This window comes from Aethalodelphis obliquidens, unplaced genomic scaffold, assembly GCF_003676395.1.
Source record: "Aethalodelphis obliquidens isolate GAN/ISIS:26980383/991018 unplaced genomic scaffold, ASM367639v1 scaffold46, whole genome shotgun sequence".
NCBI lineage: Eukaryota > Metazoa > Chordata > Mammalia > Artiodactyla > Delphinidae > Aethalodelphis > Aethalodelphis obliquidens.
The window spans coordinates 7,769,515-7,792,178 of record NW_020837990.1 but is presented as its reverse complement, the minus strand read 5'-3'; the positions used below and the strand labels follow the sequence as shown (position 1 = coordinate 7,792,178).

The window sequence follows — 22,664 nt, the reverse complement described above, 5'->3', positions numbered from 1 at the left end:
ACGCTTTGTTCTCTCTGTATGGTCCCTACCCTAAGAGCAATGCAGAGAAGGTGCTGCTGCCACTGGAACGGTGAAGCGGAGAAGTGAGGGGGTTAAAGAATTGGAAAGGCATCAGTTTAATATCAAATTTTTACCGTGAGGCATTTATAAAACACTGAGGTGTGTTTCCCCAAGGCTTAGCTAGGTGTGGTTTTCATGACTCATTCCAGCAAAAGTACTAATAAAAGCAGGAAATAGTGCCTTTATAAATATTGACACAAATCGTTGACAGGTAAATTTATTGTGTTCATTTATGAGCATTTGTTAATGAACTTTCTGAAAATAATCTTAGAATTTATACAATGTACAATTTTAAATACAGCACCTATTTTATACTTGAAAGAGTACATTAAAATATTTATAAGAATCCACACATATACGGTTAACTAATTTTTGACAAAGGTGCAAAGGCACTCCAGCGGAAAAAGGATGGTCTTTTCGACAAATGGTGATGGGACAATTGGCTATTCATATTTTAAAATCTTAACTTCTATTCATATATCCACCATTTACAAAAATTTACTCAAAATGAATCATAGTCCTAAATGTAAAACCTAAAACAACAAAACTTCTGGAAGAAAATATAAGAGTAAATCTTTGTGAACTTAGAGTAGACAAAGACTTTTTTTTGACACATCAAAAACACCATTCATTAAAAAAAAATTGATAATTTGAACTTCATCAAAATTAAAAATTTCTGCTCTTCAAAAGATAGTGTTGAATGAAAAGAGAAGCCAAGGACAGGGAGAAAATCTTAGAATATGTCTTATAAAGGACTTGGATCCAGGGTGAATAAGGAGCTTTAAAAATTCAATAATACCAACAACACAATTTTTCCAAATAAGCAAAAGATTTGAAGACATTTCACCAAAGGAGATGTATGGATGAGCACATGAGAAGATGCGCAACATCTTTAGTCATTATGGAAATTTAAATTAAAACCACAATGAGATACCGCTAACAGAATGATTAACATGAAAAGGCTGACCTGATAGAGTATTGGTAGGGAACTCTCATACATTGCTGTTGGGAATGTAAAATGGTACAACCACTTGGGAAAAGTTAGACAGTTTCTTAAAAAGTTATACATACACCTACCATATGGCCCAGCCATTTCTATTTTAGGTATTTGCCCAAGAGACATGAAAGCAGATTCCATACAAAGACTCTTATGAATGTCTAGAGCAGTTTATTTGTACTAGCCTTGAACTGGAAACAACACAAATGGTCATCATCTGGGGAATGAATAAACAAACTGTGTCTATCCATACAATGGAATACCACTCAGTAATACAAACGAATGAACTACTGACACCCTGGATGAATCTTATATTGAGTGAAAGACACTAGACAAAAAAGAACACATACTGCATGATTCCATTTATATACAATTATAAAAATGCAGACTGATCTCTAGTGATAGAAAACAGATCCATGGCTTGCCTGTAGGGAGAATGGGCAAGAAGGGATAGAGGAGGACAGATGGGCAGGAGGAATGGATCACAAAGGGGCACAAGGAAATCGGGGTGGCGGTGATGGATATGTTTATCATCCTAATTATGGTGATGATTTCATAGGTAGATAGATATGTCAAAACTTACCAAATTGGACATTTTAAATACGTGCAGTTACTTACCTGTCGTTATACCTCAATAAAGCTGTGAAAAAGATATGTGCGTAAAAGCAACGTGTGTTTCTGGGTCTGCCGTTGTTAGAAATGACAGACTTCCAACAATCAGGGACAGAATTCTAAGAAAATTCACGCATACCTTCTAAAGCCTCAACTTAGTCACATGCAGCTACATATGGATCTCAAAGATTCCCTTGTTAACCTCATTAAATGTTGTACACAAAATGGACATTTTTTACATGTGCTTACAATAAAACAGATAACTAATTTTTATTTTATTTTTATTTATTTATTTATTTTATTTTTGGCTGCGTTGGGCCTTTGTTGCTGCGTGCGGGCTTTCTCTACTTGTGACGCGAGCGGGGGCTACTCTTTGTTGTGGTGCATGGGCTTCTCATTGCAGTGGCTTCTCTTGTTGCGGAGCACGGGCTCTAGGCACGCAGGCTTCAGTAGTTGTGGCTCGCGGGGTCTAGAACGCAGGCTCAGTAGTTGTGGTACACGGGCTCAGTTGCTCCGCGGCATGTGGGATCTTCCCGGACCAGGGCTCAAACCCGTGTCCCCTGCACTGGCAGGCAGATTCTTAACCACTGCGTCACCAGGGAAGTCCCTAATTTTTAAATGTTAATAGCTTATCAGTAACTGAAACCAAGCAGGACCCTGCAGGGCCCTCCTGCAGGACCCTACGAATCCTTTCCACTTCTTCCATTTCTTGTTTGTAGGAAAAAGGTTTCAGCCTCCTAGACCTTCCTGAATACCAAAGGGCAGATTCACCCTGTTACCTCACTACCAACCAATCAGAAGAAAGTCACACACCCAGCAGCCTTTTGCATTGTCAACACATGTGTCTCCTCGGACAATTCATTTCCAAGTGTTAGACAAGAGTCCACTCTTGGGCCCTGGAAGGGGTCCCTCTTCTGGTAACACAGCTACAGGAGGGGAGAGTGATCAAGAAGAAAAACTGTACTGAGAAAGGCCAGGATGGGGAGAGGAAGGGAAGGCGAGAGTGGGTTATTGAGCCCCACATAGCCTGTAGGCACACCAATCCTAACAAGCTGTCTATGTGCAGGTGCTTCACTTGTTATCTCAGTTCATCCTTAAAATCCTACAAGTTAAGTATTACTGTTAAACTCCTTAAAAGGTGAGGAGACTGGCATCTGGTAGAAAATTTGAATAACTTGCCTTAGGTTAGAAACCATAACAACTGGAGGAATTTCCAACTGTATTAGTTTCCTAATGTTGCTTGGTGCCTGTACCAATTTAGTGGCTTGAAACAAAACAAATTTATTCTTTCACAGTTCTAGAGGTCAGAAGTTCAAAATGATTCTTATGGGGCTAAAATCAAGGTGGGTCTCCACCTTGTTCCTCGTGGAGGTTCTAGGGGAGAATCTCTTCCTTGTCTCTTTAAGCTTCTCAAGGCTGCCATCATTCCTTGGCTTGTGGGTGCATCACTCCAATTTCTGCTTTCATCATTCATGGCCTTCTCCTCCCTTTGACTCCCTGTTATGAGGACCTACCTCCCTCTTATGAGGATGCTTGTGACTACATCGAGCTCTTAAAAACAAGAAACAACAGGCACAAAATAAAGTCATTGGCCCCCATGACAGCAAACCAAGACTTAACTGCAGTTTCAACCTCTCCTAGGAATGTGGTCTTTAAACAGACAACCTGAAATTTCCTGATCATCACTAGCAAAGCAATCTGCACAATAAGACCCCTGTCACTCCCTTCGCCTCAAAAGAAGATGACCTGGCTGGAAACAATTCTTTCTTTTCTCTTGCTAAAAACTTCCTTGCCCTACCCTCCTTCTGCCTATAAAAACCTTCCATTTTGTACACATCCTCGGAGTATCACCCTACTACTTGCTAGATGAGATGCTACCTGATTCATAAATTGCTTAATAAAGCCAATTAGACCTTCAAATTTACTCTGTTGAATTTTGTTTTATTTTATTTTATTTATTTTTGGCCGCATCAGGTCTTAGTTGCAGCACACAGCATCTTTGATGCGGCATGCACGCTCTTCATTGCGGCGTGTGGGCTTCTCTCTAGTTGTGGTGTGCAGGCTCCAGAGCACGTAGGCTCTGTAGTTTGTGGCACTCGGGCTCTGTAGCTGAGGCGCACAGGCTCAGTAGTTGCAGCATGCGGGCTTAGTTGCCCTGCGGCATGTGGGATCTTAGTTCTCGGATCAGGGATCGAACCCGAGTCCCCTGCATTGGAAGGAGGATTCTTAACCACTGGCCCACCAGGGAAGTCCCTTAAATTTTATTTTTTTAACAGAGCCCACCTGGATACTCCAGGGTAACCTCCCCACCTCAAAGGCTTGACTTAATCACAGTTGCAAAGTCCCTTTTTACCACGTGTGGTAAGATAGTCACGGGTTCTAGGGATTAGGACACAGACATCTTCGGGAGCATTGTCTGTCGACCACACCAACCCTGCTTGACACGACTCCCTCGATCAAGAGGGAAGGCCCTTGCTGACCAGTCCCCAGTCCCCCTTCCCCATTCCACCTTCTCTCACTCCCTCCCCACAGTGGGCACTGCAGCCAGAGCTCACAGCCTGGAAGCTTGTGGCATTTGAGTACCATGTTCAGCCCTATGCTGGGTTTGTGGAAGCTTTTCAGGATGGAATCATGTCTCTTTCATCTGCGTAGCCCCTACAGCCCACACCACGGAGCCCCGCACACAGGGAGACTTCGTATTTATTCAGCACCTGAGGGGCTCAATGGAGGGATGACACAAAAACATCAACTTTGTCTCCAACCACAAAGGAAACAAAGACACATACATTTGCCACCATATGGAGGTTGTGTTTACCCTGTAGTGCAGTCCTGAGGGCTCATACCGCTCTAAGGGTATGTTGAAATCCTAACCCCCAATGTTATAGCATTTGGAGGTGGGGTCTGTGAGAGGGAATTAGGCCATGAGGGTGAAGCCCTCATGAATGGGATTAGTGTCCTTATAAAAGAGACCGCAGAGAGCTCCCTGACCCCTTCTGCCACATGAGAACACAGCAAGAAAACAGCCGTCTATGAACCAGGAAGTAGGCTCTCGCTGTAACAGGGAAGAGCCACATCTGACTACATGTTGCATCTGTTTCTCTTACTTTAACCTTTGCTCTCCGCTGCTCTTGTTCACTAAAACGATACTGTCTATACATAATGGGCTGCCTCGGGGAACACTGCCCCTCTGCCTGAATGTTAAACCGAAGTGCCTTTGTTCAGACAAACATCCGGACCCTGTCCACTTGTGGGTGGCTGCAAGAAAGAAGAAATTAACACATCCCCTTCCCGAGTCTGGCCATGCCAGGAGATATTTGCAAAACTTATGGCCTTTTTACTTTACTTCCTCATCTCCTCCCCCTCTCTGTGCTATAAAAGAAACTGGCATCCAAACCCCGATAAGATTGTTATTTTCAGACTCTAGTCCGCCATCTTCTCCGTCTGCCGGCTTTCCGAATAAAGTCGTCTTCCTTGTCTCAACACCTCGTCTCTGATTTAGTGGCCTGTCCTGCAGCGAGCAGAGTGAGATTGGACTTGGTAACATCGCCAGACACCAAATCTTCCAGCATCTTCACCTTGGACTTCCCAGCCTCCAGAACTCTGAGAAATAAATATTTGTTGTTTAAGCCACCCAGTCTATGGTATTTTTGTTATAGCATAGCAAACAGAGCTAACCACACCACACAGAGCTAACACCTTTATGTTACCTACGAGGGCCGCAAAGCTCAAGGAAGGGAAGGCCCCAGGCATTAGAGGCACCACCAACAATTTCATCAACCAACATTTTTTGACAGTGGGCAAAAGGCACTGAGTTAGATACTGGTTCATCTACTCCAATCCCTGCACACACAGGTGCAGACGTTTGTGTGTGTGTGTGTGTGTGTGTGTGTGTGTGTGTGTGTGTGTGCTGCAGCCCCTATGGGATTGGAAATAGAGGTACTCAATATTCTTCAAAGGCAGCCCTGCATTTCCATTTCTGGTGGATTAAATCCATTTCTTTGCTTATCTACCACCTCTGGGGACAAAGGGCTTTGAGGCCAGAGATTTACCCTTTAAGTTAAACTATAAGGCAACGACTCTTAAACAAAAATACTCCAGAGTTCCTCCGAGAATGTGTGAGTATATGGGGAGCCAAGGAGCTGGGAACTGTTCTGGCCAAGAGTTTAGCACTTCCCTAAGTGGCGACGCTTTGTGTCCCCAGGATGGAATAGAGAAGAGAAATGGATAAGAAAGAGGGAAAAGAAAGTGAGACGCTCTTACATAACCTTCCACCTCTTCATTAGTCAGATTCTCACATGTAGTTTGGAATACTGTAAATTTCCACCCTCACTCACCCTCCATCTAATAAAACTTTAGAAATATATGCTAATAGCAAACAAAGATGTCTTTTACCATCTCAGGGGTTTGGGACGCCATAGCATCTTTCTCTTGAGATGTTTTGACAGTAGCTGCTGCCCTGTGGACCTGCAGCAGCGTTCATACAATAAACAACAGACCACGACCACATGGGTAGGCAGGTGGAGTACTGAACAAATCTAGGGGGGCACCATTCACACTGTCATCATGCAGAGTTGTACATTCACTGTGACAGTTTTCCAGCAGATGGCAGTGACGTGTCTCCAGGAAGGAGCCCTTGTTTATAGGAGCTGAGGGCAGTGCTGCGATACCCAGAATGTCTGGTTCACCTATGTGACCTTGGGTTCTCTTCTTTAGAGAAACGGTGCTGGGAATACAAAGCTGGTCAGAGGGCTAAACCATCCCCACCTGTGTCCATGTGACATGTCCTCAATTGGGGATAGAAAAGTGACCTGGGTCTGATGAAGGCAAACTGAGCAGCTATGGGGAGTCTAACCTCCATCCTGGTCCCTGACCACATCCGGTGTGGAGTAAAGGGTACAGAATGAATGTCTTTCTCACTGCAATGTCCCAAGAACCCAGCCTAGTGCCTGACTCCGAAAGAGTGCACAGTACCAGTTAGTTGAGGGAATGAATGAATGAATGAAAGAAATGTTCCCAGCCACTTGTGGAGTACCTGGGTGAGCGTGTGCTTCCCTACCACCTCGTGCATTCTCTCCCTTGAGTCCTCAGAGAGAGACAACAAAAGCAATGCCCAGGGACCTCTCTGAAGGAAGGCAGAAACTGCCAAAATGAATTCACTTAAAAGACCCCCCACCAGGAGGCAGCCCCCGGAGAGCCCGCTTTCTGTGGGAGCAAATCTCCTCCTTCATCACCATGTGCTGCCCTTGCTGCTATAGCTCACTCTGTCCAGCACCCTGTCTAGCTCTCGGCAAAGCCGATTTGCCCAACTCACTTGCAAGTCTGAGAGGTAATCACTGGCTTCCTCCAGTGTTAATATTCCAACAGAACTTCCCAGAGCCAGGCTGGAGCCCCAGCTGGTTTAGTTGGGTGTGGCCCTGCCTCTCTCCTCCCACACTGCCCATGCTCTGCACGAGAAATCCACAGATAAGGCAGAAATAGAAACCAGGTGAAAGTCTGGGCTGGGGCCAAGAGACTCCTGCTGGGAATTGCCAAGGGCAGACTGCCTGGAACAGTCAGCTCACTGGCCTTAGGGAGAACGGCTGGGGGACCCCAGGGTCGGGCTTCAGGTGCAGAGGGCTCCATCCTACTCTACTTGACTCCCTAACAAGTCAAAATTCAGATTGGTGAGACCTGCAAATGGAAGAATAATTACAGGAGAGGAGGATGGGGGAGCCAGATCCCCAGGAGACTTCCTTGTTTACCAGGCATGGTGTCTGCGATTGTCCTGGGGGTGGGGTGTCTGCAAGGAGCAGCAACACAGTTTGGGGGAATTTGTGAAGCCAAAGCAAGTTAGGGATGAAGGGATTGGCAAGGAAGGGACAATGAGGGATTTTGGCAGCCTGGAAACCTTTTCTGAGCATTTAAGGCAAATTCTATCCTACTCCTTCTCCCCTAAGTGACAGACACACTTGGGTATAAAAGAAGGTTACAAATAATTCTTCATACTTCACAATTCAGAAGGGATTTTCACATCCATCTCCTTGTGTGATTCTATAATAAGGTAGCAAGTAAGATCATTTTATTCCACTTTACAGATGAGAAAACTGAGATCCAGGAGGTAAAACAACTTACTTAAAACAGCAATAATAAATACAGTTACATCAAGAACTTTCTATTTTCCTAACACTAAGTTTTTACATAACCTATGTGACAATCTAAGGTTAGGAAACGCGGCCAGTGTGCACCAGCACAGATCTGAGCATCTTCTCACCACATCTCCCCCTCTGCACAGAAGGAGCAAATGGCCAAACCAGGAGTGGACCCCAAGGCTCTGAGAGATGGCCCAGTGCCCTTGGCTTGGCAGACCACACAGCCCGAGAGAGAAACCACCCTCAGGAATCTGGGGGAATCAAGATGAACCCCCATAACACATAAAACCCTGGTGGTCCAGTGGTTAAGATTCCACGCTTCCACTGCAGGTTTGATCCCCGGTCAGGGAACTATGATCCCACATGCCGCAGAGTGCACCCAAATAAATAAATAAATAAAGCTGATCTTGTATTTATTTTAAAAAAACAAACAAAAAACTGGGTCTGACATGTGTAGGTGTGGGCATAACACATGCCAAGCTGTTAGCATCACATAGAGATAGCTGGGAATTCCAAAACTTGCATTGTTTTCCCATCCCTTCCCACTCCCTGTCTCCCAGACCTGAGCTCTCCGGTGACCTAAGGGGGTTCACTCCAGGGCCTCCCTTCTGGAAGCTGAGCCCATCCTGGTGTTGGACACCCTGCTTCCCGTGTCACACCAGGGGCAGAAGCTAGCTCTCTTGGGCATGCTGCTTAAACAGGAAAATTAAAAATACCATTTGGAACAGCAGTGGCAAACAGAGCCTTCTGTCTAAGGGTCTTTCTGCCATTCTCCCAGTTCTTGGGTACCTTCTCTACTAGAGATGTTTTTCCCGGGAGGGTGAAGGGATGAAGGGTGGAGATGGACATTACCCTTTTCTTTTTTTTTTTTTTTGCGGTACGCGGGCCTCTCACTGTTGTGGCCTCTCCCGCTGCGGAGCACAGGCTCCGGACGTGCAGGCTCAGCGGCCATGGCTCACCGGCCCAGCCACTCTGTGGCACGTGGGATCCTCCCGGACCAGGGCACGAACCCGTGTCCCCTGTATCGGCAGGCGAACTCTCAACCACTGCGCCACCAGGGAAGCCTACCCTTTTCTTAAGGTCTTTCTTGCTGTTGTTTCCATTTTTCTCGAAGCCTGAGAGCCCCTGCAGAGCTGTGAGGGCTACTCAGTGCCATGGAGACAACTGTGATATCAAAGGGGAGGATTATGGCTCCAGCGGGGAGGGAGGAGCACAAGTGCCAGCCAGAGCCGGCGACTGACAAGAGAAGATGACAAGTCACTTAGGCCCCATCTTGAGAGCCGGTGACAGAGTGTGAGATGCAGAGACAGGCCTTTTCAATTCTGAAGGATTGCCAGTGTCACAGGAAACAACACTCTCTTTAAAAAGGTGCCTAGGAATAAACCTACCTAAGAAGACCTGTATGCAGAAAACTATAAGACACTGATGACAGAAATTAAAGATGATACAAACAGATGGAGGGATATACCATGTTCTTGGAGTGGAAGATTCAACATTGTGAAAATGACTATACTACCCAAAACAATCTACAGATTCAATGCAATCCCTATCAAACTATCAATGGCATTTTTCACAGAACTAGAACAAAAAATTTCACCATTTGTATGGAGACACAAAAGACCCCGAATAGCCAAAGCCATCTTGAGAAAGAAAAACGGAGCTGGAGGAATCAGGCTTCCAGACTTCAGACTATACTACAAAGCTACAGTATGGTACTGGCACACAAACAGAAATATAGATCAACGGAACAGTATAGAAAGCCCAGAGATAAACCCATGCACATATGGTCAGCTTATTTTTGATAAAGGAGGCAAGAATATATGATGGAGAAAAGACAGCCTCTTCAATAAGTGGTGCTGGGAAAACTGGACAGCTACATGCAAAAGAATGAAATTAGAACACTCCCTAACACCATATACAAAAATAAACTCAAAATGGATTAAAGACTGAAATGTAAGGCCAGACACTATAAAACTCTTAGAGGAAAATGTGGGCAGAACACTCTATGACATAAATCACAGCAAGATCCTTTTTGACCCACCTCCTAGAGAAATGGAAATAAAAACAAAAATAAACAAATGGGACCTAATGAAACTTAAAAGCTTTTGCACAGCAAAAGAAACCATAAACAAGATGAAAAGACAGCTCTCAGAATGGGAGAAAATATTTGCAAATGAAGCAACAGACAAAGGATTAATCTCCAAAATTTACAAGCAGCTCATGCAGCTCAATATCAAAAAAACAAACAACCCAATCCAAAAATGGGCAGAAGACCTAAATAGACATTTCTCCAAAGAAGATATACAGATTGCCAACAAACACATGAAAGAATGCTCAACATCACTAATCATTAGAGCAATGCAAATCAAAACTACAATGAGGTATCACCTCACCCCGGTCAGAATGGGCATCATCAGAAAATCTATAAACAAATGCTGGAGAGGGTGTGGAGAAAAGGGAACCCTCTTGCACTGTTGGTGGGAATGTAAATTGATACAGCCACTATGGAGAACAGTATGGAGGTTCCTTAAAAAACTAAAAATAGAATTACCATATGACCCAGCAATCCCACTACTGGGCATATACCCTGAGAAAACCATAATTCAAAAAGAGTCATGTACCACAATGTTCATTGCAGTTCTATTTACAATAGCCAGGACATGGAAGCAACCTAAATGTTCACTGACAGATGAATGGATAAAGAAGATGTGGCACATATATGCAATGGAATATTACTCAGCCATAAAAAGAAATGAAATTGAGTTATTTGTAGTGAGGTGGATGGACCTAGAGTCTGTCACACAGAGTGAAGTAAGTCAGAAAGAGAAAAAAAAATACCGTATGCTAACACATATATATGGAATCTAAAAAAAGAAATTGTTCTGAAGAATCTGGGGGCAGGACAGGAATAAAGACGCAGACGTAGAGAATGGACTTGAGGACACGGGGAGGGGGAAGGGTAAGCTGGGACGAAGTGAGAGAGTGGCATGGACATATATACACTACCAAACGTAAAATAGCTAGTGGGAAGCAGCCACATAGCACAGGGAGATCAGCTCGGTGCTTTGTGACCACCTAGAGGGGTGGGATAGGGAGGGTGGGAGGGAGATGCAAGAGGGAGGAGATATGGGGGTATATGTATATGTATATGTATAGCTGATTCACTTTGTTATAAAGCAGAAACTAACACACCATTGTAAAGCAATTATACTCCAATAAAGATGTTAAAAAAAATAAAAAAGTAAAACGGAGCTGCCCCCCTGAAGTGGGGACACCTGGAAAGTAGCAGCTGGCAGCAGGGCTGGGGGTGGGGGCAGGACCAAGCAAATGGCGGGGGGCGGTCCTGGCAACACAGCACTGATAGAGGTGGGACAGGAAACAGACAAGGAAGGAGGGAGGGGTGAGGTCAGTCTGTTGGCCAAGGCAGAAGGAATGGATCCTCCAGAAGGGCGGGACTGGGGCTCCGAAGACGTGGGCATTCTGGAGCCAGAAGGTTTGGCTAGACCTGCGTATAGTTAGGGTTCAATGAGCAATTGCAATAGAGGACGGGCAACCTCAGAGGCGAGCCCCAGGGCTCAATCAATTGACCAGGATGTGTTGTGAGCTCACCTTGTGCCTGGTGACATGCTAGGCAACTTATCAGACACAGCAAATATTAGGCATGTCCCTGCCTTCCTGATTGGCTGCAAGTACATATCAATGACACATCCATTCCTGAGGGCCCAGAGCTCGTGGCAAGTAGGTGGGCAGGGAGTGGCTAGGCTGGAGGCACCCCTCAGGAGAACTGGCAGCAGGAAAGAAGGCAGAGGGGAGAACTGGGTAGTCCCATGGAAACAATCTACTTAATTTCTCTGGACCTCAGTTTCCTCATCTGTACAGTGGAACACCTTGCACTGTAGGATGCTCATCAAAGACACTCTTCCTACCTTTCCACCAAGGTCCAGTTTCTTTTCTTCTGTAGCAGCAAGGAGCAGTCCCTGACATCCATATCTTTCAGAACAGAAATAACTCGGGCCATGATTTATCATCAAGCAGAGGAAGAAAGAATCTTTGAGGCAGGTGGTAACATCTTCCAAGAGCCCCCTGCACCAGTATCCCACCCCGCCACACCCGAAATAAATAGGGGAGACACATATTCCAGGCTCTCCCTGACACATCTAATGAATATCTGATGGAAATGTCCGCAAAGCAAACAGGAATCTAATCTATCACTTCATTCAGCCAAATGGAAACAGCAGGATTTCCATGGCTGAGCCTCCAGCTTCTGGCGGGGGACACGAAGAGGGAAAATGGAAACAGATTACAGTCAGCCTGATATCCAAATAACAAATAGGTATCCTGGAGAGAAATGTGTTTTATTGATGTTCGGGAAGAGATCCACTGATTTCCTTGTCTGCCCTTGCCACTTTAATTGAGGAAGGTGCTAGTTAAAAGTCAAAGGAAAAATAAAATGAAAGAGGGTGCTTAAAGGCTGGCAGTCATCTGCTCCCGAGCACATCCAATCACACGTATGCCCCACACACACTCTGTAATGAATTCTCCCAACAACCCAAAGTGTCCGTTGAAACTGGCCAGTGATTGGGCACAGTTCATTTTCCCAGGGCTTGACAGGTGTCTGGGCTTCAAGGCAGAAGGATTGCACGGGAAGGAAATAGCTTTGGGCCTGGTACTGGGGGCTGGGGATGTAGGTTTCTGTAGGGAAGAGCTGAGATTGGCCTGGGGTTCAAGCAGAAAGGGGATGTGGCCTCCCAGAGGCCAGGGAGGGGCAATGGGATCTTCACAACAACCCTCACAAAAATCTCAGCTCTGGAGCCAAAAAAATAGTAGAGGGAAGGGAAAATGAGGCAAAATCGTGGAAGGACCGCAAAACAGCTCAAAGGAAAGGAAAGAAGAAAAGGTATTAAAGAGGGGACAAAGTGGCCAGGCCTAGTGCCGCTCCAGCCCCGGATGTTTCCTTATCATCAGGACCACCATCTACCTCTGAAGATGCCAGGTAGGAGGGAGAGTTTTGTGATACTATAAATATAGTTTATAGGCTTTGGTTTATCTTTATGACAGACCCAATAAATAATTTACTGCTCAGTAAAAGATCAAAGAAACTGCTAGAACTGCAGCTTGAAATATCAAAACCTCTAATGTTTGTATGGAAGCGATACCAACCCTGCAAATTTACTGTTTGATGGGATAAGTTTATGGTCCTGTGTCCAGGGCCCCAAAAGGTAAAACTTTTGGTTTGTTTTTGTTTTTTGCGGTACGCGGGCCTCTCACTGTTGTGGCCTCTCCCGTTGCGGAGTACAGGCTCTGGACGTGCAGGCTCAGCGGCCATGGCCCACGGGCCCAGCTGCTCCGCGGCATGTGGGATCTTCCCGGACCGGGGCACGAACCCGTGTCCCCTGCATCGGCAGGCGGACTCTCAACCACTGTGCCACCAGGGAAGCCCAAAAGGTAAAACTTTTAAGAAAACAGAATAAATAAAACCATGGGCCAAATAGACATAGGAACAGACATAATAAGAAGAGAGCTGGAATAAAGCAGCTGACATCACGACATCGTTGTTACTGTGGGAAGTTACAATGACCCAGTCCCACCCTATTCCCTCACAAAGGACCTCAGAGGGATGTGAATAGTTATAACAGCCAACAAAATACATGTGATCAACCTTCTAAGAAATCACTGGAGAGAAACCCCAGATCTGAGTGAGTGAAGAATCAAGGGTCCCAAATCCAGTCAAGGTAACACAGGCATTTTTCCCAGGAAGACTGGATATGATCATAGTTAAGGTCTGGGAATCCCAGGGGAGAAAGTCTGTACTAATAGGAGATGCCAGGCCTGGATCCTGGAAGAGAAAGCCCAAAGCAAGCCCCACCCATTTTCTTCCCGCCTCGGCTCTGTCCTAGAGCTCAAGACAACTGTCCAAGCTCTGTCTCCCTGCCCCCTGCAAAACAGCTGTTCCTTGGCCATCCTTGGCCTCAGGATGTGCACCCTGCCAATGGATCTGGGGTAGAGGCCCTGGGAGCCGGCTTGGGGCTGTTGGGTCAGGAAATCCAAAGTCCCAGGTAGGGGAAGGGCCAGAGTAAGGCCCTCTGAAGCACAAGCTCAGCGCCACGTCTCTAGGTGGCAGGGGTCCCAGGAGCAAGTGTTTGTTGGGGTTTATCCAGCACTGGCTGAAAGGGAGAGACACAGATGTCACAAGTATTCCAGACTCAGGAGAGGCATTTGCGACAATGACAAGTGATGATTGGTTCATAGGGCCCCACTGTGCACTGGCTTCCACTAGCCCCCAGTCCATGCTCACCTTTGGACCGATAAGTCATTTTCCCTATCGTTCTGGAACAAGGAGGAGCTCCAAAGAGCAGAGAGAGTCTCTGTCCACCAAAAAGTAACAGCCCCTCTGTAAATTGCTCCAGGGCAATTCTTTTTTATCAGTCTGGGGTGAGTCAGCATGAGTCAGCCCCCCCTTGAGCCCAGTTACCCCTGGTTACCTTTGTCCCTCTTACTCTAGACTTTTAAAATTAATTTTTATTGGAGTATAGTTGATTTACAATGTTGAGTTAGTTTCTTCTGTACAGCAAAGTGAATCAGTTATACATATATCCACTCATTTTTAGATTCTTTTCCCATATAGGTCATTACAGAGTATTGATTAGAGTTCCCTGTGCTATACAGTAGGTTCTTATTAGTTATCTATTTTATATATAGTAGTATGTATATGTCAATCCCAATCTCCCAGTTTATCCCTCCTGCCCTCCCTTTTCCCCTTGGTAACTGTAAGTTTGTTTTCTACATCTGTGACTCTATATCTGTTTTGTAAGTGGGTTCATCTGTACCATTTTTTTAGATTCCACATATAAGCGATATCATATGGTATTTGTCTTTCTCTGTCTGACTTATTTCACTCAGTATGACAATCTCTAGGTCCATCCATGTTGCTGCAATGGCGTTAATTCATTCTTTTTTATGGCTGAGTAATATTCCGGTGTATATAAGTGCCACATCTTCTTTATCCATTCATCTGTCCATGGACATTTAGGTTGCTTTCATGTCCTGGCTATTGTAAATAGTGCTGCAGTGAACATTGGGGTACATGGCCCTAGACTTCTGCCCTAGACTTTTAACAGGACAAGTACTGGCATTTGGGTGGGATGAGTCTTTTTGTGTAGGACTGTCCCTGCTCATTGCAGGATGTTTAGATGATCCCTGGTCCAGACCCAGTGATTATTGAGAGCCAGGAGCAGTCCTTAGTCACGGAGACAACCAAAGTCCCACATGGTTCTACGCACAGCCTCTCCCATGTGCAATACTGCCTCTCTACTTGGGAACCACTGCTCAAAGTAGGGAATGGACTTGAGGACACGGGGAGGGAGAAGGGGAAGCTGGGACGAAGTGAGAGAGTGGCATGGACATATATACACTACCAAATGTAAAATAGATAGCTAGTGGGAAGCAGCCGCATAGCACAGGGAGATCAGCTGGGTGCTTTGTGACCACCTAGAGGGGTGGGATAGGGAGGGTGGGAGGGAGACGCAAGAGGGAGGGGATATGGGGATATATGTATATGTATAGCTGATTCGCTTTGTTATACAGCAGAAACTAACACACCATTGTAAAGCAATTATACTCCAATAAAGATGTTTAAAAAGAATATATACAACTAGGGAAGAAAATCTTGGGGAAAGCCATGGCCAGTTGGGAGACAGATACAGATACAACAGATCAGACAGAAATGGGGACAGATAAACCATCCTGGGGGGCAGCCAGGACAGTTTATGATAAACCTGATACACTTCTACAAACTGATACAATCAGCAAAATTGGCATTTGGTTCTTTTCTTTCCACGAGAGAGAGAGGTGAAGACACCTTTGAACCCAGCTGCCACCTTGAAAGAGACAATCCGCCAGTTTACCGAGTCTCCTCCCTGGAACATCCCTTTGGGATTTGGAAACCGGATGAGATGAAACAGACAGATCTGTCTTTCCCTTTCATTCTCCCTCCCAGCCTGCCCCTCCCCGACCTCACGGCGGTCCTATCCCTAATGGAAGCCAATTGCTGACAGATTGGTGGCAGGTTGCTTTGCTGTCTTCCTAAGTGGCTTTTCCCCACTTAGAGTAGGAGGCAGCCGCTGGCAGGGCCAGCAAAAATGTCAGGTCGTAAACAAGCTGGCCAGCAGCTCCATTCATTAGAGCAACTCAGTGCTGTGCATCAGGCCCAGACTGCAGCCCAGTCTGGAGCGAGTCGAAGTGGAGGTCTCTGTGCCCACATTCACTCCCAGGAAGGGTCCCTGGGGATGAGGCCAGCACTCCAGTCCTTTCCCCTGCCCCCACCCATCCCCAGGGCTCAGCCTCAGAAGAGCCCTGCTCAAGGGGAGGACTGAGGTAGAAGCACTCCAGGGCCCCAGGGAGGACTCTTTCCTTCCACTGTAGAGAGAGGACACAGAACTGCAGAAGGGGAAGCAATCTACCTGCACCCTGCTTTGCCAGCTTTGTCGTTCTGTCGCTCGAACCCAGAGTGGTCACTGGATCAAAGGCCCCATCCCTGCATCCCCGCACACACATCTGGCCCAGGCAATCGGCTGAAGGGCCCAGGGGCCCAGAATTCCCAAAGGATGCTGAGTGGAGGCCCCATGTGGAGTGTGGCGTGTGTCCAGCACGTGAGTTGTCTGGGTCCCTTCCCCAGTTGTCACCTAAAATTAAGAAGGAAGACCCTTTCTTCCTCCATCAGGACCACGGGAACGCAGCTCTGCTTTCATAGCTGGCCTCCGTTTCCCTCCTCTGCTCCAAAACAAATGGACAGGGGCATTCTGTGCTGCTACTGAGAGCAACAGACCACTTCATTGAATCTGTGGAACCTCGGGGTATGAACCGTGTATAAATACATAGCACGGAGATTGATAATTACTATCTTTACCACGTACTGAGCACCAACAATCCGTGATAGCCTCTGAACCAAGCTCTTTATATACATCCATTTATTTGATGCTAATAACAATCCCATGAATTGGGTGCTATCATTATTCCTCATTTTTTTTTTTTTTTTTTGCGGTACGCGGGCCTCTCACTGTTGTGGCATCTCCCGTTGCGGAGCACAGGCTCCGGACGCGCAGGCTCAGCGGCCATGGCTCACGGGGCCCAGCCGCTCCGCGGCATGTGGGATCCTCCCGGACCGGGGCACGAACCCGTGTCCCCTGCACCGGCAGGCGGACTCTCAACCACTGCGCCCCCAGGGAAGCCCTATTCCTCATTTTTAAAGCCAAGGCAACTGAGGCTCAGAGAGGTTAAATAACCTGCCAAGGACCACACGTGTGCCATGCTCTGCTCCATGGAGCACAGTATGTAGAACAGAGACTTAATACTTGACAAACCAAAGAGTGAATTCAATGCTCGATTTTGTCTTCCGTGACTCAAACTTCTAACCCCACCCTGCAGCCAGACCCAGCCAGCTAAGCTATTTGTTTATTCCGTAAAGACTTACGGAGCACTTACTCGATTTTGTTCACTGCTGTGAGTGGGTACAAAAAAGCAGCCACTGGAAACGTTAATGGAAACATTCAACTAATAAAAAGTTAGCAACATTTAACATTAACTCGAATTAATTTCAAGGTTACCTGTTTCCACTTTTAGCTAATTAAATGTTAGTGAAATGGTGCAGAACTACTTGACTACAGAGTAAGGTAGCGAAAAGGGCTCTGGATTTGAAGTCAGGGATCCTGGGTTCCAAAACCTCACAAGCCCCCTCAGCACGTGAACAGAGCAAGACACGACCGTTCCAAGCCTCTGCCTGCATTTCCAACCTGAGACTGAGAATCCCTCCCACCATCACAGAGTCACCGTCAGGACTCAGAGGGAAAATGCACAACAGTGAGATTTATAAACCTTAAAGCTCCAGAAACATGGGAGATGGCATTCTTTTTTCTTTTTTTTTTTTTTTGAAGATTGAAATTAGTCCATTGACAGTGTTTTTTTTTCAAAAGCAATTAACGGGCAATTTGTCCATAAGCTCATAAATTTACTTGAAACTTTCTCTGAAAACAATTTGCTCTTTCCACATGATTTGCAGTATGACAACATAACAATGTTGCTAGACTACCATGTGAAGGATTTTTTAATTTGATGATAGCAGAGAAGGGAAACCATAATTAAAATAAGGCAGGATAGTGACACGGGTTAGCGCCAACAGCCGGGTCATTGGGTTTGCGTCTCATTTTCAACAGTTTTCACACTTGGTGGTGTTTTATAGGAATCGGGCACCTTTCTTTCAGTCCAACCAGATGACAAGCTCCCGAAGGCAAGAATAGTGTCTTCGCTACCTTTTCATCCCCACACCTCCCACCGCCTAGCACAGCTCCTCTCTGGAAGGGAACAGTGTGGGAATGTCTATTGCACAGACCAGAATAACACAGGAAGCATCCCATACCCCCAGTCAAGGGTCATGTTCGACAGGAAATGCTATCAACTTCACGGTTAGGTTTGAATTTTGATTAAGGAATCAATCGGGGAGAAAAAGCAAAAGAAGGAGCGTGCCATCCTTGGAGCGACGCGGCTACAGCGGGTCAGCTGAACCTGTCACATCCCCATGGGCAGCTGTGATTCTAATAATAGACGACACCCATGGAGCGCTTCCTTTGTCCATTGCTGTGTTCAGCTCATTTAATTCTCTCGACAACTATGAAGTCCGGTGAGTAGGCCTGCTTTGCAGATGAGGAGGCAAAGCACAGAGAGGTCAAGAAACCTGACCACACCCACGAAGCAAAACCCAGAGCTGAAGGGTGAGCTGAGTTCCCACTGGTCCCAGAGCCCTGAATCCTGGACCACTGAGTAAACTGCCTCTGGATGCAGCAAGCAGAGTAAGTTATCTTGGTTTCCACTCAAAATGAGATCATTCTCCAACTCTCCAAAAACGGAGAGAGCCAAAGAGGACAATGATGTTTTTCCCATTCAGGTAAGTCCAGATTTGTGGGGAGATGGATGGAGCGGAGCCGCACCTGGCTTTTAGCCAGAGTCAGAGGGGCCGTCTTTCTACTGGCTATGACTGACCCAAGATGGGGCCTTGCTGACTTAATTCTGCAAACTTAACAAGTGAACTAGAGACAAGGGCCAGCGCTGCTGTGCAAACGGGCCAGAGGTATTTCTTGGTTGGGAATGTCTCTCCCTCCCAGTCATAAACAGAGTACAATGTCGGAGCTGAATGCTGGCGAAGTGACATGGCTGGTTACCAAGTATTTTTTTTTTTTTTGGCTGTGTTGGGTCTTCGTTTCTGTGTGAGGGCTTTCTCTAGTTGCGGCAAGTGGGGGCCACTCCTCATCACAGTGCGCGGGCCTCTCACTATCGCGGCCTCTCCCGTTGCGGAGCACAGGCTCCAGACGCGCAGGCTCAGTAATTGTGACTCACGGGGCTAGTTGCTCCGCGGCATGTGGGATCTTCCCAGACCAGGGCTCGAACCCATGTCATCTGCATTGGCAGGCGGATTCTTAACCACTGCGCCACCAGGGAAGCCCAGACCAAGTATTTTTAACAGCAGCATCCTTCAATGTCTCTCCCTTGGCTTGACCTAACTATGGAGGAGACGGATGCCTGGCAAGACTTGGAGCTTGCTTGGAAAGCCATACTCTGCAGCCGTGGAGGGAACCATGAGACTCAAGACCCTAGTACAGTGACTAGCAAACGAGGGGATACAGCAAATGGGGCGCATGTGCACGTGCAGACACACAGCCTGGCAGTCCTAATAGCACTAAGGACCTGTGGCATTGTGCTTCCTGGTAGACCCAGTCTTGGTGTCAGGGGAGACTTGTACCCTCAAGCTCTCTCTAACAAGGTTTTCAGAAAAAAAATATTATTCCACACTGGGATATTGAACGAATGAGTGAATATTAATCATTTATGAACTCCAAAAAAAACCTAATTCTCAAAATGTTTCAGGTCTCTAACACACTTTTAAGCAAGTTCAAGCTAAGTCCTTTCAAATTATTGAACGTAAACGCTGACCATTATTTAACTATAATGACGTCATAGATAAGACATTAATCTTTTATCTCATTAGTTACTGGTTTATTCCTACACTCACAGGCGTGAGGAATCACCTCTGCCCACAAGGAGCTTGTGCCTAGTAGGAAAGAGGAGGCATGTACATGAATAATCTCAATTCAAGGCACTGTGTGATCAATGCCACGTGTAAGTAAAGAGAGGGAGCGTTTGCTTCTAGGTGGGCAGAGGAGACTTCGTGGAGGAGTCACCTAGGAAAGGAAATTGAAGAATTGAGAGCAGGATTTTTACTAAGTAGATTTGGAAGGAAAGGGGAGGAAAGGAGAAAGACTCAAAATTGGGTTCGTGGAATAAAAAGTGAACCGGTTTAACCTGAGCATGAAGTTTATGTGGGGTGATGAGTGTGGCGTAGTATTGGCAATGTAAAGTGGGACCAGATTGTGCTAAGCTGTGAATGTCAAGGTAGGGCTTACGGGATTTATTTGGGATACAATGGGGAGACATTGAAGGGTACTGAGCAGGGAAGACAAATGATCGAATTAGTTTGTTCCCAGTCCCTACTTGTTTGAGAACATATGATCCCCTCTGGCAGACACTACATCTAGCCTAGACTAAAGCCAAAGGTACTCTCCCAGGCAGCGGCGAACCTGGCCGTGCTTCCCGCCTGCTCTCCGTGCCCAGAAAGCTCTTGTATTTGTCCCCTTTCTGGGCACGTGGCCGAGGTCAGCTTACCTAAGCTGCTCTCTCTAGCTGCTGCTTTACTGAACACACTCCATGGTTCTTCAATGAGGCTCCAGATTCTTCTGCAGCGAAAATTCAATAACGTCAAACCTTTCCCTATTCCCAGAAAAATAAGTTAATTGGTGATTGCCTTAATTATAAATTTTTCAACTATAAAATTATTGTTAAGTGTTGGCCTCTGCTACAGCTCGCCTTTAATAGAATCTAGCATGAGATGCTACTTGATTAAGTACAAAATTATACTTTTAATTTGCCTGGGTTTTGAAGTTGGGCCCATCTGGACGGGAATCCTTGGTCCACCACTTACCAGCTCTGTGACCTTCGGCAATCAATTGCCTTTTCTGAGCCTCAATACACTCGTCTGCAAAATGTGGGCAATTATGCCTTTCCCACCCAGTGTTAGGAGAACGAAATGAGATTAGACACAGGTGGAGTGCCTAGACAAGTGGCAGGGTTTGGAAGGACTCAACAAGAGCTTTGTCCCTCGTTCCCTCGCCCACTCCTTCTCACTTCTCCCGCCCTTGGGGGTGAGAAGTGTGCTTCCTGCCAAGGCTGGACTTACCAGCATCCTGAGATGCTCCATAAAGTGGGAGGCAGTGCCACAGGGTGGAACCAGCATGGACTCTAGGTGTAAGACAGAACTGGGTTCAAATTCTAGCAGTTCTCACTGGTGGCGTAATTTGAGCAAAACGTTTGTCCTCTCCAGTCTTCATCTCCTCCTATGAGAAATAACAGCAGTGCAGTTACTGCGACGATTCAATGAGCAGGTACGTGCAATGTCCCTTAGCCTCTCACTTAGTAGGGCTCAACTAATGTTAGCACTAGAAGCGTCCAGCAGCCAACCCTGGCAAGTTTGAGGACTGTCAGGCTCGGTTCTCTCCCCTCTTAAACCCACTGTTCCTGGTTCCACTTTCCTCTTCTTTTCTCAATAGTTTCCATCTCCTTGCATTCCATTTGCCCAGGAGGAAGTATATTATAATGAGTAATCGTGTTGTCACCCAAGACAGACAGACCTGCATAGGAATCTTGGCTCCATTATTCAGAAGCCCAGTGACCTGAACCAGAGGGTTCAGATTAAATGAGAAAATGCAGGGAAAGCGCCTAGAAAAGCGCCCACTTGCGGCAACCCTGTTGAGGGTAAGCCCTGTCGGTGCCATGTGTTTTGCTCTTGGCGGCATCTAGCTCCATCAGCTCTGTCATCATTGCCTCTTCCCGGTCATCTTGGGCTCCTGTCCAAATTCACATTCACAAACCCACAGCAGTACTGATCCTCTTACCTTCAAAAACAAAAACCAGGGTCCCACATATATATATGACTAGTGGGGGGGCCTCATTTCCTGGGGGAAACTGGAGGGGTTGGAAGCCAGCACAGAGGAAGGCTAGTGGGCCCAGCAAAGGAGGCCAAGTTGATGATTTCCTATTCCTTCTTTGTACATTTTGCTTAAAGCAAAGCTCATTGCCACCTCCCCTCCTTAGTCAAAGGAACTGTTATTTCTGCCAACTTTCCCTGCAGGCATTAATTAACTCTCTGCAAGGCATGGCCAGATCCCACAGAAGTCAGTGCCCCATAAGACAGAAGGGGACCCAAGTGGTACCTCCTCTCTCCTGCATGCACCAGGGAGGGGTGGCCATTTGTCCTCTGTCCCGGCCAGCCCAGAAGAGCTGGGGACTTTAGCCTCAGAAAGTCGGCTTCGGAGAAGGGAATTATCCTATATTCCTGAAAACCAGAGAAATGTCCTTGCTGCAGGAAGGATCTAAAGTATTAAAGTAATCACTTCCATTTGTATTTGCTCTGCTGTTTACAACTCATTGACCCCTATATCACCTCACTTCTTAGAGCTGGAAAGACCTTAGAAAAAAGGTCATCTGGCTTTTTCATTTCACTGTGAGGAAATGAGGTTGGAGAGGCTGTGAGACTTGCTCAGGGTCATCGGAAATGCATTTGGCTGAGCCCAAATGAGATCTCAGCCCCAGGGTTCCTTCCACAGCTCCCCACAGTAGGACACAGCCGCTACTCTGGAAGCAAGTTCGGGCGTGGAGTAGACACAAAGTCTATCCATTTCTCAGTTAGCATTTATATTATATTGAGCACCTACTATGTGCCAAACACTGTGCTAGTCACTTTCATGTATATTATTTCATGGGATTAC

The 22,664-nt window shown here is 46.3% G+C and overlaps 1 long non-coding RNA gene across 1 annotated transcript; it reads right to left on the bottom strand.

The window, feature by feature from the left end:
* Nucleotides 1–4,351: 4,351 nt before the first annotated feature.
* LOC113606999 (uncharacterized) lies at nucleotides 4,352–20,611 on the bottom strand. Its single transcript, XR_003427775.1, has 2 exons — nucleotides 20,506–20,611; nucleotides 4,352–5,269 (listed from the first exon to the last, which is right to left on the bottom strand). It is a non-coding gene; the product is annotated as an uncharacterized LOC113606999 (long non-coding RNA).
* Between the last annotated feature and the right edge of the window lie 2,053 nt (nucleotides 20,612–22,664).